The sequence below is a fragment of the Lampris incognitus genome, chromosome 19 (assembly GCF_029633865.1).
Source record: "Lampris incognitus isolate fLamInc1 chromosome 19, fLamInc1.hap2, whole genome shotgun sequence".
Taxonomy (NCBI): Eukaryota; Metazoa; Chordata; class Actinopteri; order Lampriformes; family Lampridae; genus Lampris; species Lampris incognitus.
The window spans coordinates 36096061-36107082 of NC_079229.1; the positions used below are offsets into that span (position 1 = coordinate 36096061).

General features: G+C 44.1%; 1 non-coding gene across 1 annotated transcript; it reads right to left on the bottom strand.

Moving 5' to 3' along the window:
- Positions 1 to 5719: 5719 nt before the first annotated feature.
- LOC130130246 (U6 spliceosomal RNA) lies at positions 5720 to 5825 on the bottom strand. The gene has a single exon (XR_008812139.1). It is a non-coding gene; the product is annotated as a U6 spliceosomal RNA (small nuclear RNA).
- Between the last annotated feature and the right edge of the window lie 5197 nt (positions 5826 to 11022).

Genomic DNA, 11022 nt, shown 5'->3' on the forward strand with positions numbered 1-11022 from the left:
CCCAAGGCTCCATGAACTCCTCTCTCCTCCACATGGAACAGCGGCTCCTTCAGTCAACTCCAAATATCCAAAGTGAACTTGAGAAATATTGTGCAATATAAAGTGCGATTATAGAATCTCCATCATGCCGGGTTTCAAATTGTCTGTGTGCCCCAGTCATTTTCAATAGAATTTCAGATATACAGATTTCCCATAGTGCCCACCGAGACCAACGTACATCACTCAAAAGCTCAGATGACCCACATCTACTTCCTCTCCCATATGATCCATTCAGTCTGGGAAAGCCCATTCAGTCGTATTAACTAAAACTTATCAACAAAGTGGATTTAATCTATTATTACAAATTCATAATCTTTTTTTCTTTTTGTCTTGTCGCCTTGACACCTGGGGCTTCATTTATAAAGGTTGCTACACACAAAAAAAGTTATATATTGGGCGTTTGGGTACCATAGCGGTCTATTCCGTTACCTACCAACACAGGGATCCCAGTTCGAATCCCCGTGTTACCTTCAGCTTGGTCGGGCGTCCCTACAGACACAATTGGCCCTGTCTGAGGGTGGGAAGCCGGATGTGGGCATGTGTCCTGGTCACTGCACTTGCACCTCCTCTGGTCGGTCGGTGCACTTGTTCGGGGGGGAGGGGGAACTGAGAGGAATAGCGTGATCCTCCCAAGCACTACGTCCCCCTGGTGAAACTCCTCACTGTCACGTGAAAAGAAGCGGCTGGCGACTCCACATGTATCGGAGGAGGCATGTGGTAGTCTGCAGCCCCCCCACCCCCACCCCGGATCAGCAGGGGTGGAGCAGCAACTGGGATGGCTCAGAATAGTGGCATAATTGGCCAAGTACAATTGGGGAGAAAAAGGGAAAAAATCCAAAACAGAAAAGAAAGTCGCTTAAACAGGGGTGAAATGTACGTACATATCTTTCACTGCAAACGTCGGGATTTATAGAAAAATTCTACGTGGAAATATGTGCGCATTTCTACGCATCCTCTCACCCATGTGTAGCAAAGTCTTTCAGACACAGCAGTCAGCAGCGCTTGATGGTGAGATCACAAAATAAAGCTCAGTCCTCAGATGAAAAAACAGATGAAACCACCACCACCTGACCACTAGTCTATTAATGGTTTTATAAGGTGATATTGAAATCAATCTCGCTGATTGGCACAAGGGCTATAGTGATCATGGTGACTTGTGTAATGCACAATTATGGCTGCATTGGCATTGCTTGAAGACTTGGCAAATACAAGATTTAGACATGAACACATGTTCATGGACCATGAGGACTTCCTTGTCCATGAATATGAATGGCTAATAAGCTGATTCAGATTACCAAGAGCCATTCTCTTGGAAATCGGTGCTGTATTGGACCAGCTCTGGAACGACCCACCCGGTGGAACAGGTCCATCCCTGTGCAGGTCCAGTTATTGACCACTCTGGGCTTTCTGGCAAATGGGATGTTCCCACGTGAACAGGCTGACAGGTCTGGAATATAGCAGCCAGAAAGTGGTTATTATGGCTAAGTGGCTAAGCGCTATTATGCCAGCCATCTTGAATCGCTTTAACGAAACAACCACACAGTATAAGGAAACCTTATAGAACGGCAGTCATCTTTGTCAAGATGATAGGCACATGGACTTCATCTTCAAATAAAGTAAGCAGGCCTAAAGGCACTCACTCTCTCTCAAACACAAACATACACACACGAGAAAATGGTACTGACAAATAGTCAATGACAAAGTGTTCCTGATTCCTGAGTTTGAGTGTCGTGGATTTGTGTTTTTTGTAGTTGTATTGTTATTTGTTGTGTTATGACAGCGGCAGTCATTGTGAAATATTGTACACGGTTAAAGATCGCAATCTTGTGTTGTAAGCTAAGTTTACTGATTTGAATTGCCTGTTCGTAATAGCTGATGTCAGGCTAACCGTGTGGACTGCATGAATAGTGGGAAAGAGATGTTGCACATTTTAAATACGTGGAATACGTGGATCTGTGCAGACTATTGTGCATAATTTGTTGTGAAGTTTTTGCTCTCTCACTCTCCCCTCTCTCGCTAGAGCTGTCACTCTCTCTCTTTGTCTGTCTCTCTTAAACAAACAGTGTTATGAGATGTAGTCTATTGGGAGAGTGTAGTAATGGGGACTGGAGTAATTGTTAGTATTTAACAATCTAGATTTTGAAGGATTCTCTTAGGGTCCTGACACACCAGGCCAATGGTCGGCCGTCATCCAGTGTCGGGCCATCGGTGAGTCTGTGAACCAAGTTTTTGCGGTGTGTCCCACCCCATTGGCACTAGTCAGACCCCTGTCGGCAGCTTTTCAGCCGATTCAGCATGTTGAATCGTTGGAGCCTGACAGTGAAAGAGAGATCACCAATTAGCTATTCAGCTTGGCGAATCAGTGCAGACCACACATGCTAGTTGGCTGTCAGCTGTAGTCTTTGCGGTGTGTGTGTGTGCTTGTGTGTGTGTGTGGAAAAAAAGTGCTACTTTTTGGCCCAGACGGCAAGCGACGCAATAGTCGGCCTTCGTCGCCACAGTCGGGTTGGTGTGTCTGGGCCCTTAAAAAGCATTGTGCCCACACCTGCTGAAACCTATGAAATCCTCATTGGTGTGTGCATCCTGGTCTGTGACTGCCTACCTGGCCCAACATCTCACGGCAGCAGGCCAACATCAAATTTGCAGCAATGTCCGGTTTTCCAAACGTGATCAGACTGCCCTCATGTTGCGATAAATGCACCAAATGAGAACACATTTGCTTCTGTCATTCTCGAGCATTACCATTCAATAAACGTTCAAATCATTTGCACTGCTGACATTGTGCCAGATGACATGGACCAGGATTACCCTATAAATGAAGGGCATGCTCCTCCAGTGATTGCATTACGTGACTGAGTGATGCTCCTTCTATGACCAGACAAATGGCGTAGTTTTTTTACAAGTTCTTTTAGTACAGCACACATTTCCCATTTGCTACTCAAGTTCAACCGTGTCTCTCTGAAGTTTAAATTGTTTAAAAATAGTATTATAGTTGTTAAAATGTTAATTTTGGTGTCAGTTGTTTCCTAACAGACATACTAACATATGTAATGCATTAATATATCAGCTGGGTATTTGTCTTGACAGAATATAGAGTTTAAAAACCAGCCGTCATTTTGACCGCCCATGGTCATTTTAGGTAGGAGTGAAATCCGGTCATTCTAGTGTTAAAGCCAATGTCTCCATCATTCCCTCAATGACAGTTCAACAATGGCTCCTTAAATACTTTACCATATACATGAGCTATTTAGCATTGACCATTTATAGATGATTGTGGGATGACATGGGAGGAGTACACATGCACATAATTAAACGCAGGTTAGTGTTTATAATGAGAAGAGTGCATACAATTGTGCACTGCATGATTTTAGATTTGAATATTTTTGTGCGTATATAGATTCTGAGGGTTGTGCGTACGCAATGCTTTAGGATGGAATCCATGCTGAGTTTTATAAATGAAGCCCCTGGTCTAGTTTTTTCTAGTCATCCAGTTGTAGCACTCGTGTCACTGTATCAGGGGCAACTATAAGCCACTGGACCAGTTCTAGGTTCAAAGGAGTGGTTGAGGGCGTCTGGGTAGCATGGCGGTCTATTCCACTGCCTACCAACTCACCGGATCAAATCCCCGTGTTACCTCCGGCTTGGTCGGGCGTCCCTACAGACACAATTGGCCATGTCTGTGGGTGGGAGGCCGGATGTGGGTATGTGTCCTGGTTGCTGCACTAGCGTCTCCTCTGGTCGGTCGGGGGGGTAGAGCGATTCTCCCATGCACTACATCCCCCTGGCGAAACTCCTCACTGTCAGGTGAAAAGAAGCGGCTGGCGACTCCACATGTATCGGAGGAGACATGTGGTAGTCTGCAGCCCTCCCGGGATCTGCAGAGGGGGTGGAGCAGCAACCGGCACAGTAGTTGGAAGGCAGTTAAGTTACACTTAAACCCTCTTTTTTTATCCCTTTTCTCAGAATTGAAGTTAATTTTGACAACTAGGTATTGTTCCATTTAAGTGAAGACCGGTCAGTATTTTCCTAGGTTAACAGCCTTAATTTTGACAGGTTAGACCTATTTATTTTGGCCCTTTCAAGTTAACTCGTTTCTTGCTTTCAGGTGAACAGATAAGTGCCTTTCAATTTCCCTTTCTATTGGGTTAACCGATCCTTTAAGTTCAACCTTCACAGGAGGAAAACAGAAAACAATCAAGATTCAACATTCAACTCAAACATCAATACAGTACAACACTGGCACTTTAACTCCTTAAATGTAATGCACACTCAAGCAGAATGTTGATGAATGTGGTTTTGCTTGAGCACACACAGGTTTAGTTTTGTTACTCGTTATTCATCACTACTTCTAAATATGTTAGCTAAGTTATGCTCATTTGTGTAGGCTACATCAACATTGGACAATTTTTTTTCTTTTTCCCCCTTTTCATGAATATTGGCTGCAAACATGTTTTATTCCATTGTCTCCTGTTCATGCTGTCGATAATAACGTTTGGTACCCGCACACAGGTGCAGACAATTCTGTCACTAATTGACGTCTACAGGAGCAGAGTGCTTTAGATTTTGGTTCTGCAGAAAACCATACCTATTCAAGTCCTTTGGTGAGTTCGATCCATCATACTAATGACTGTCACTCTGCCATACTAATTCCTGTAATAATAAACCATAGACAGAGACCCTGTAATCTCCCCGTAACATACAGGGATCTAAACAATTTATTGCCAGTTCAGACTTCAGTTATAAGTCCCCCACAAAGCCATGCACCTCAGACAATAATAATGGCTTTATTAAATGTCAGGTCGCTAACTAATAAGTCATTTTTAGTTAATGATCTTATAAGTACCCATAACCTGGACGTCACCCTACTGACCAAGACCTGCCTGGATAGAAATGGCACAGTCGTTCTCATTGAGACTGCACCTCCTGGCTTCAAATTCATCTACAACACCAGATCTGATAAGAGAGGCAGTGGAATAGCTGCTGTCTTCTCTGATTCCTATAGCTGCAAGGAAATCCCCCTCGGGGAACTCACATCTTTTGAATACCTTGCTTTTAGTATACATCATAATGCTACGATTTAATAGTTACTGTCTATCGGCCACCAAAATCAAACATGACTTTCTTGATGAATTTTCGGAGCTACTGTCAATGGTTTCCACCGATTAAGATTGTTTCATCATCCTGGGTGATTTTAATGTTCATGTTGACAATCAAACAGACCCCGATGCTAGAAACCTAATTAGCTTACTGGAGGCATTTACTCTCAACTCAGTATATTTCTGGATCCACCCACAATAAGGGGCATACTCTGGACTTAGTCATCTAAAAAGGACTTAATATTACTGTACCCTGTGTCATGGATGTTGCCATTTCAGATCACTGTTGTATTTTTTCTGATGTCTCTGCTTTTTCTGTGCAACAGAACAGCACTGGAATTAAAAAAAAAAGGCTTTATTGATAGTAATACAACTGAAACCTTTAACCCTAACATGCATGTCTTTTTGACGGTGGGGGAAACCGGAGCACCCAGAGAAAACCCACCACAGTTACAGGGAGAAAGTGAAAACTCCACACAGAGGACGATGTGGGATGACCCTCAAGATTGGACAACTCCGAGGTTCGAACCCAGGACCTTCTTGCTGTGAAGCGACAGCGCTAACCACTGGGCCACCATGCCGCCCAAAATGAGGGACGCTTCACAAATTTGCATATCATTCCTGCGGAAGGGCCACGCTAATCTTCTCCATATCGTTCCAATTTTAGTATATGTATTGTTGACGCAATACATATACGATATATAACCATATAACTACTTACAATGTTACAATTTCACTTAGCAGAGGCTTTTATCCAACGTGACGTACATCTAAGATTTAATGTAACACAAGCAAAAATCTATTCAGGAGATAACGATGCAAGGAAATGCCAAAAAAAAAACAGGTTCAAGTCCAATAGGACATAGGTGTCAACAGGCAGTAAACAAAGGCAATGCATAGGGTGCATAGAAGCAATTCTTTTTTTTCTTCTTCTTTTTTTTTTTTTTTTAGTATTTCATTAATACCATCGGGTGTGGAGGTGTTCGTGAAAGAGCTGGGTCTTTAGCTTCGTACCCCCCCCTTCCTTTTCTCCCCAATTGTACTCGGCCAATCACCCCACTCTTCCGAGCTGTCCCGGTTGCTGCTCCAATCCGAGGAAGGCTGCAGACTACCGCATGCCTCCTCCGATACATGTGGAGTCGCCAGCCGCGTCTTTTCACCAGGGGGGACATATTGCATGGGAGGATCGCACTATTCCCCCCAAACAGGCGCCCCACCTGACCAGAGGAGTCGCTAATGCAGCAACCAGGACATGCACCCACATCCAGCTTCCCACCCACAGACACAGCCAATTGTGTCTGTAGGGACGCCCCACCAAGCCGGAGGTAACACGGGTATTCAGCCCGGCAATCCCAGTGGTGTTGGGCAACGGAATAGACCGCCACACCACCTGGATGCCCCTAGCTTCATCTTAAAGATGGAGTGGGACTCAGCGGATTGAATGGAGTTTGGTAACTCGTTCCACCACCGGGGAACTACGGAAGAGAAGAGTCTGGCTAGTGACTTAGGGCGGAAGTGCCAGGCGCCTTTCATTGGCAGATCGTCGTGAGTGGGACTGAGTGTAAACCTGAATGAGGGAGTTCAGGTAGGCCGGAACCATTTTAGTTGCTTTTTTGTAAGCAAGCACCAAGGTTTTGAATTTGATGCGGGCAGCAACCGGGAGCCAGTGGAGGGATATGAACAGCGGAGGGACATGTGCAGTTTTGGGTTGGTTGAAGACCAGACGCGCTGCCGCGTTCTGGGTCATTTGCAGAGGTTTGAAAGTGCTTGCAGGGAGACCTGCCAGTAAGGAGTTGCAGTACTCAATGCGTCCTCTTACAAGAGCCAGTATGTTGAGCTGCATCCATCTGCACTTACAAATGGCATTACTAAGACCAACGTCCCTAAGGTTTAACACCAATTTAGATGATACAACTGTATTCAACACAGACCTATATTCAATAAACAACATTCTGACATAGATGTTTTTTCTTCAAGGTGTTTTAACACAGGATGCAGAGCCAATGACATAGCATCTTCCACAGATCTAAGTGTGTCTATTCTGTCCTACGTGTTTGTGTCCATGTATAAACAGGCCGACAGATAGCCAACATGAAGAATCCCAAAGAAATACAGAGTCCAGGTCCAAGTTGAAGAACTTTACTGAAGAACTTTGAGAATTCAACCTTTTTTTGTAAAAAGACAATGCTCTCCAAGGCACAAACGTAGATAGAAGCAATAAACACAGGAGCTGGGCAAACATATGAAACTCCGCATGGAAAGCTGGACTGTACTGTTACCATGACTATCAGGCAGGAAACTATTTCCTGAATTTAAGTCACGTGAGGAAGGCTAGAGGGAGCAAATAAACTTCAAAATAAAAGCACTCTTATCACATTCTAATGAAGTAACGTCAGTGTCAGGTATGTTATCTGGACAAACCATCTTCCCACTACTCATCTTCTTCATAGCTGCCCCCACTTCATCCTGGCTAATGCACGGCATGTCCTGATTCAATATCCCCCACATCATCCAACCTTCTCTCTCTCTCATTTTCTTCATTCATCAGCCCCTCAAAGTACTCCTTCCACCTTCTCAGCACACTCTCCTCGCTTGTCAGCACATTTCCATCGCTATCCTTCAGATTTTACTTCAGGTTTTAATAAATATACTACAATAGTGAAATCAACCATGAGGATCTGGACACATACTGTTTTCCTTCTTTCTAAAATACCCTATCCACTCAAACTATGTTTTCAAGCCTTCCCTACTACATAAAACTTTCGTAGATTGGCTAAATTCTGGTACTAATACTTTACTGATCTCAACTCAGATGGTGTCTTTTCCTCATTTGAAATTTGATCTAAATTCAATCTGCCTAAAAGTAATTTCTTTCGTTATTTACAAGCCTGAGATTTTGCATGTAAAACGCTGCCTCAGTTCTCTTCTCTACCTCCACCCAATCCATGTCATGCTCTATTACAGTACCCACCAACTTTTAGAGGTACAATAATCAACACAGTACTCTCCTTTCTCTACAAAGAGACTGGGAATTAGATCTGTGCAAGGATATAACAGAGGAACTGTGGCTGTCCCTCTTAAAAAGAGTTCATACCCCTTCAATTTGTGACAGGTATGGTCTAATGCAGTGCAAAATCAAACATCGAACCCACTGGACAAAACAAAAGATGTCAAAATACTTCCCTGATCTGAGCCCTGCCTGCAGTCATTGCAATTTTATTCTGGCTACTCACGCCCATGTTTTGGTCATGTGGCAAACTTGGAAGAATTTTGGTCTCTTATCTTTACATCTTTCAGATTGCCTGAAATAACCCATTGTTCCATGCTCATTCATAGCTATCTTTGGGGGGGCTCCTCCAAACACACGCATACTATCAGGCAGAGGCCAACAGTGTCACCTTTGTAACCTTGCTTGCCAGGCGCCTAATATTACTTAGATGGAAAGATGCACACCCATGCACCTTTGCACACTGGATAAGAGACGTACTCTGTTTTCTTAAAATTAATAAAATAAAGTACTCGAGAGGCTCCATAAAGACCTTTTTTTTAAAACATGGAATCCCTTTCTGAACCACATAAATAAAAGATTTAACTGCCTGCTGTCCCATAGTCAATTTGTTTAAGCCCTGCCTATTCAATTTAACCACCATACTTCATTCCCCGACTTCCACACATCTCTTGTGACTCTGCCTACATGCCCTGTTTGTTTTTGCACTTTTCCTTTGTCGGAGTATGACTGTTTCTTATTGTATATTGTCATGTTTTTGGTTTGAATTTTTCCCCCTTGTTCTCCCCAATTGTACCTGGCCTATTACCCCACTCTTCCGAGCCGTGCCGGTCGTTGCTCCACCCCCTCTGCTGACCTGGGGAGGGCTGCAGACTACCACATGCCTCCTCCGATACATGTGGAGTCGCCAGCCGCTTCTTTTCACCTGACAGTGAGGAGTTTCACCAGGGGGACGTAGCGTGTGGGAGGATCACACTATCCCCCCCCCCCCCAAACAGGCGCCCTGACCAACCAGAGGAGGCGCTAGTGCAGCAACCAGGACACATACCCACATCCGGCTTCCCACCTGCAGACGTAGCCAATTGTGTCTGAAGGGTGTAGGGATGCCCGACCAAGCTGGAGGTAACACAGGAATTCGAACCAGCGATCCCCGTGTCCCCATGTTGGTAGGCATTGGACGCCCACCCATCTCAATTTCCTCTGGGTACTGCAGGGGTGGCATCGACATAATCTGGTATTCCAGAAACTCATTGCTCAGCAGGTCATACTGCTGTGTCCATGGTAGGAGAGCAGGTGAGCAAATCTAATTAAAGAAAGCACAGTTACAAAGTTATGTTTTTTAGATGTGGTCATCAACCCAAAGGAGTAATTAAGCTTGCTAAAAAGAAGCCGCTTAGGGATGGCTCTTGCGCTTAGAGATAAAACTGAGTTGCTCGCTTTTCCAGTGTTAAAGTGTCCTAGCAGGCACGCGCAGATAGATACCAAGTGGTGCTCAAGCACCTGCCCTTTTTTGCCTCTGACTAGAAAAGTGCCCTTTTTGCGAGACATTTTTTTCTATTTTGTTCTAATTTCATATTTTACTGTTTACATTTGGCCCATGGCATCAATTCTCATTTAAAAGTGTGTTGTAATGACAAATGCATTTGAGTTCTAATTCTGTGAGCCTGCACAAGCCCCTGCCCCTCCCTCTTCGACCTCCTCACAGCCACCACAGTTAACGCATGCAAATCGACCGCCCTGTGGAGCAGCATGTTCCACGTCTCCCTGACCTGCCTTCATTGGTGAGTCAGGTAATGATAGTGTTTGCCCTAAGCCTCGGCATTGTTGTCACCTTTGTGAAATTAAACCACTATTAAAACATCTCAATACAACCAGCCTAACTTAGGCAACAGCCCACCATTAAGCTTAACAACAAGCAAGCTAGTCTGGCATAAAATAGCGTTATCAATGAAAACAAGTGAACTCCGGTAGGCTACTTAGTTCCTTTGTCAGGCAACTGAAACAAATAAATATGCATTACGTGGTTAATAGTCTGCAATCACATTTGCATTTCTCTCCTCTCCTCTCATCCTCTCCTTTGCTCTCTATTCCTTACTCCTTATCTCTCATTTCCTCCTCCCCCTCTTGTCCTCCTCTATCCTCTCATCTTGTTTCCTCTCCTCTCCTCCTGTCCTCCTCTCTCGTCTCCTCTTCCCTCTCCTCCTGACTGAAAAGGACTCAAAGGTCAACCCGATGAACTTTTATTTTGTGAGTGCAAAAGTGTGGATTTAGTAATTCAGTTTGATTTATTCTTAAAAAACTGCAGGATTTGTTCTGATCAGACAGTTTGTTGGTTTGATTGATTCTCTATTGATTGTAAAATTGATCAAAGTTGCTCTGGTTGGTTCCTCTGCTCACTGTGTGCGTGTTCATGCTGCAGCAGTATCGTCACTGCGCTGCCTGCTGATCAGTGAGACGACCCAACAGATGTGTAATGTGAATTCATGTATCGTTATCAGCAGAGGTGGACAACCCGGCTTGAGAAAGTAAAAGTCCTGTCACGTATTTGTTCCACCCATGCACTACACCAGCTGAATTTAATTAGCACAACACTTCAGCCAGGTAGAATGAAATCACTTTATTTAGTGAATGGCTAGAACAAATAAATGGTAGGACTTTTAGTTTCTGAAGCTGGGGTGTCCACCTCTGGTTATCAGTGCCCTTTTTTTCACTTGAGCACCTGCCCCCCAAGATGTCTGTGCATGGCCCTGTGTCTTAGTATAAAATTTGGGGTATTTTATCTCAGATAACAAGGAGAAATTGCTGAAAAAAATGTAAACCTAACCTCTCAACAAAGTAAAGGGCATCGTCCACGCCACATTCTAACCTCTGCTGGACATC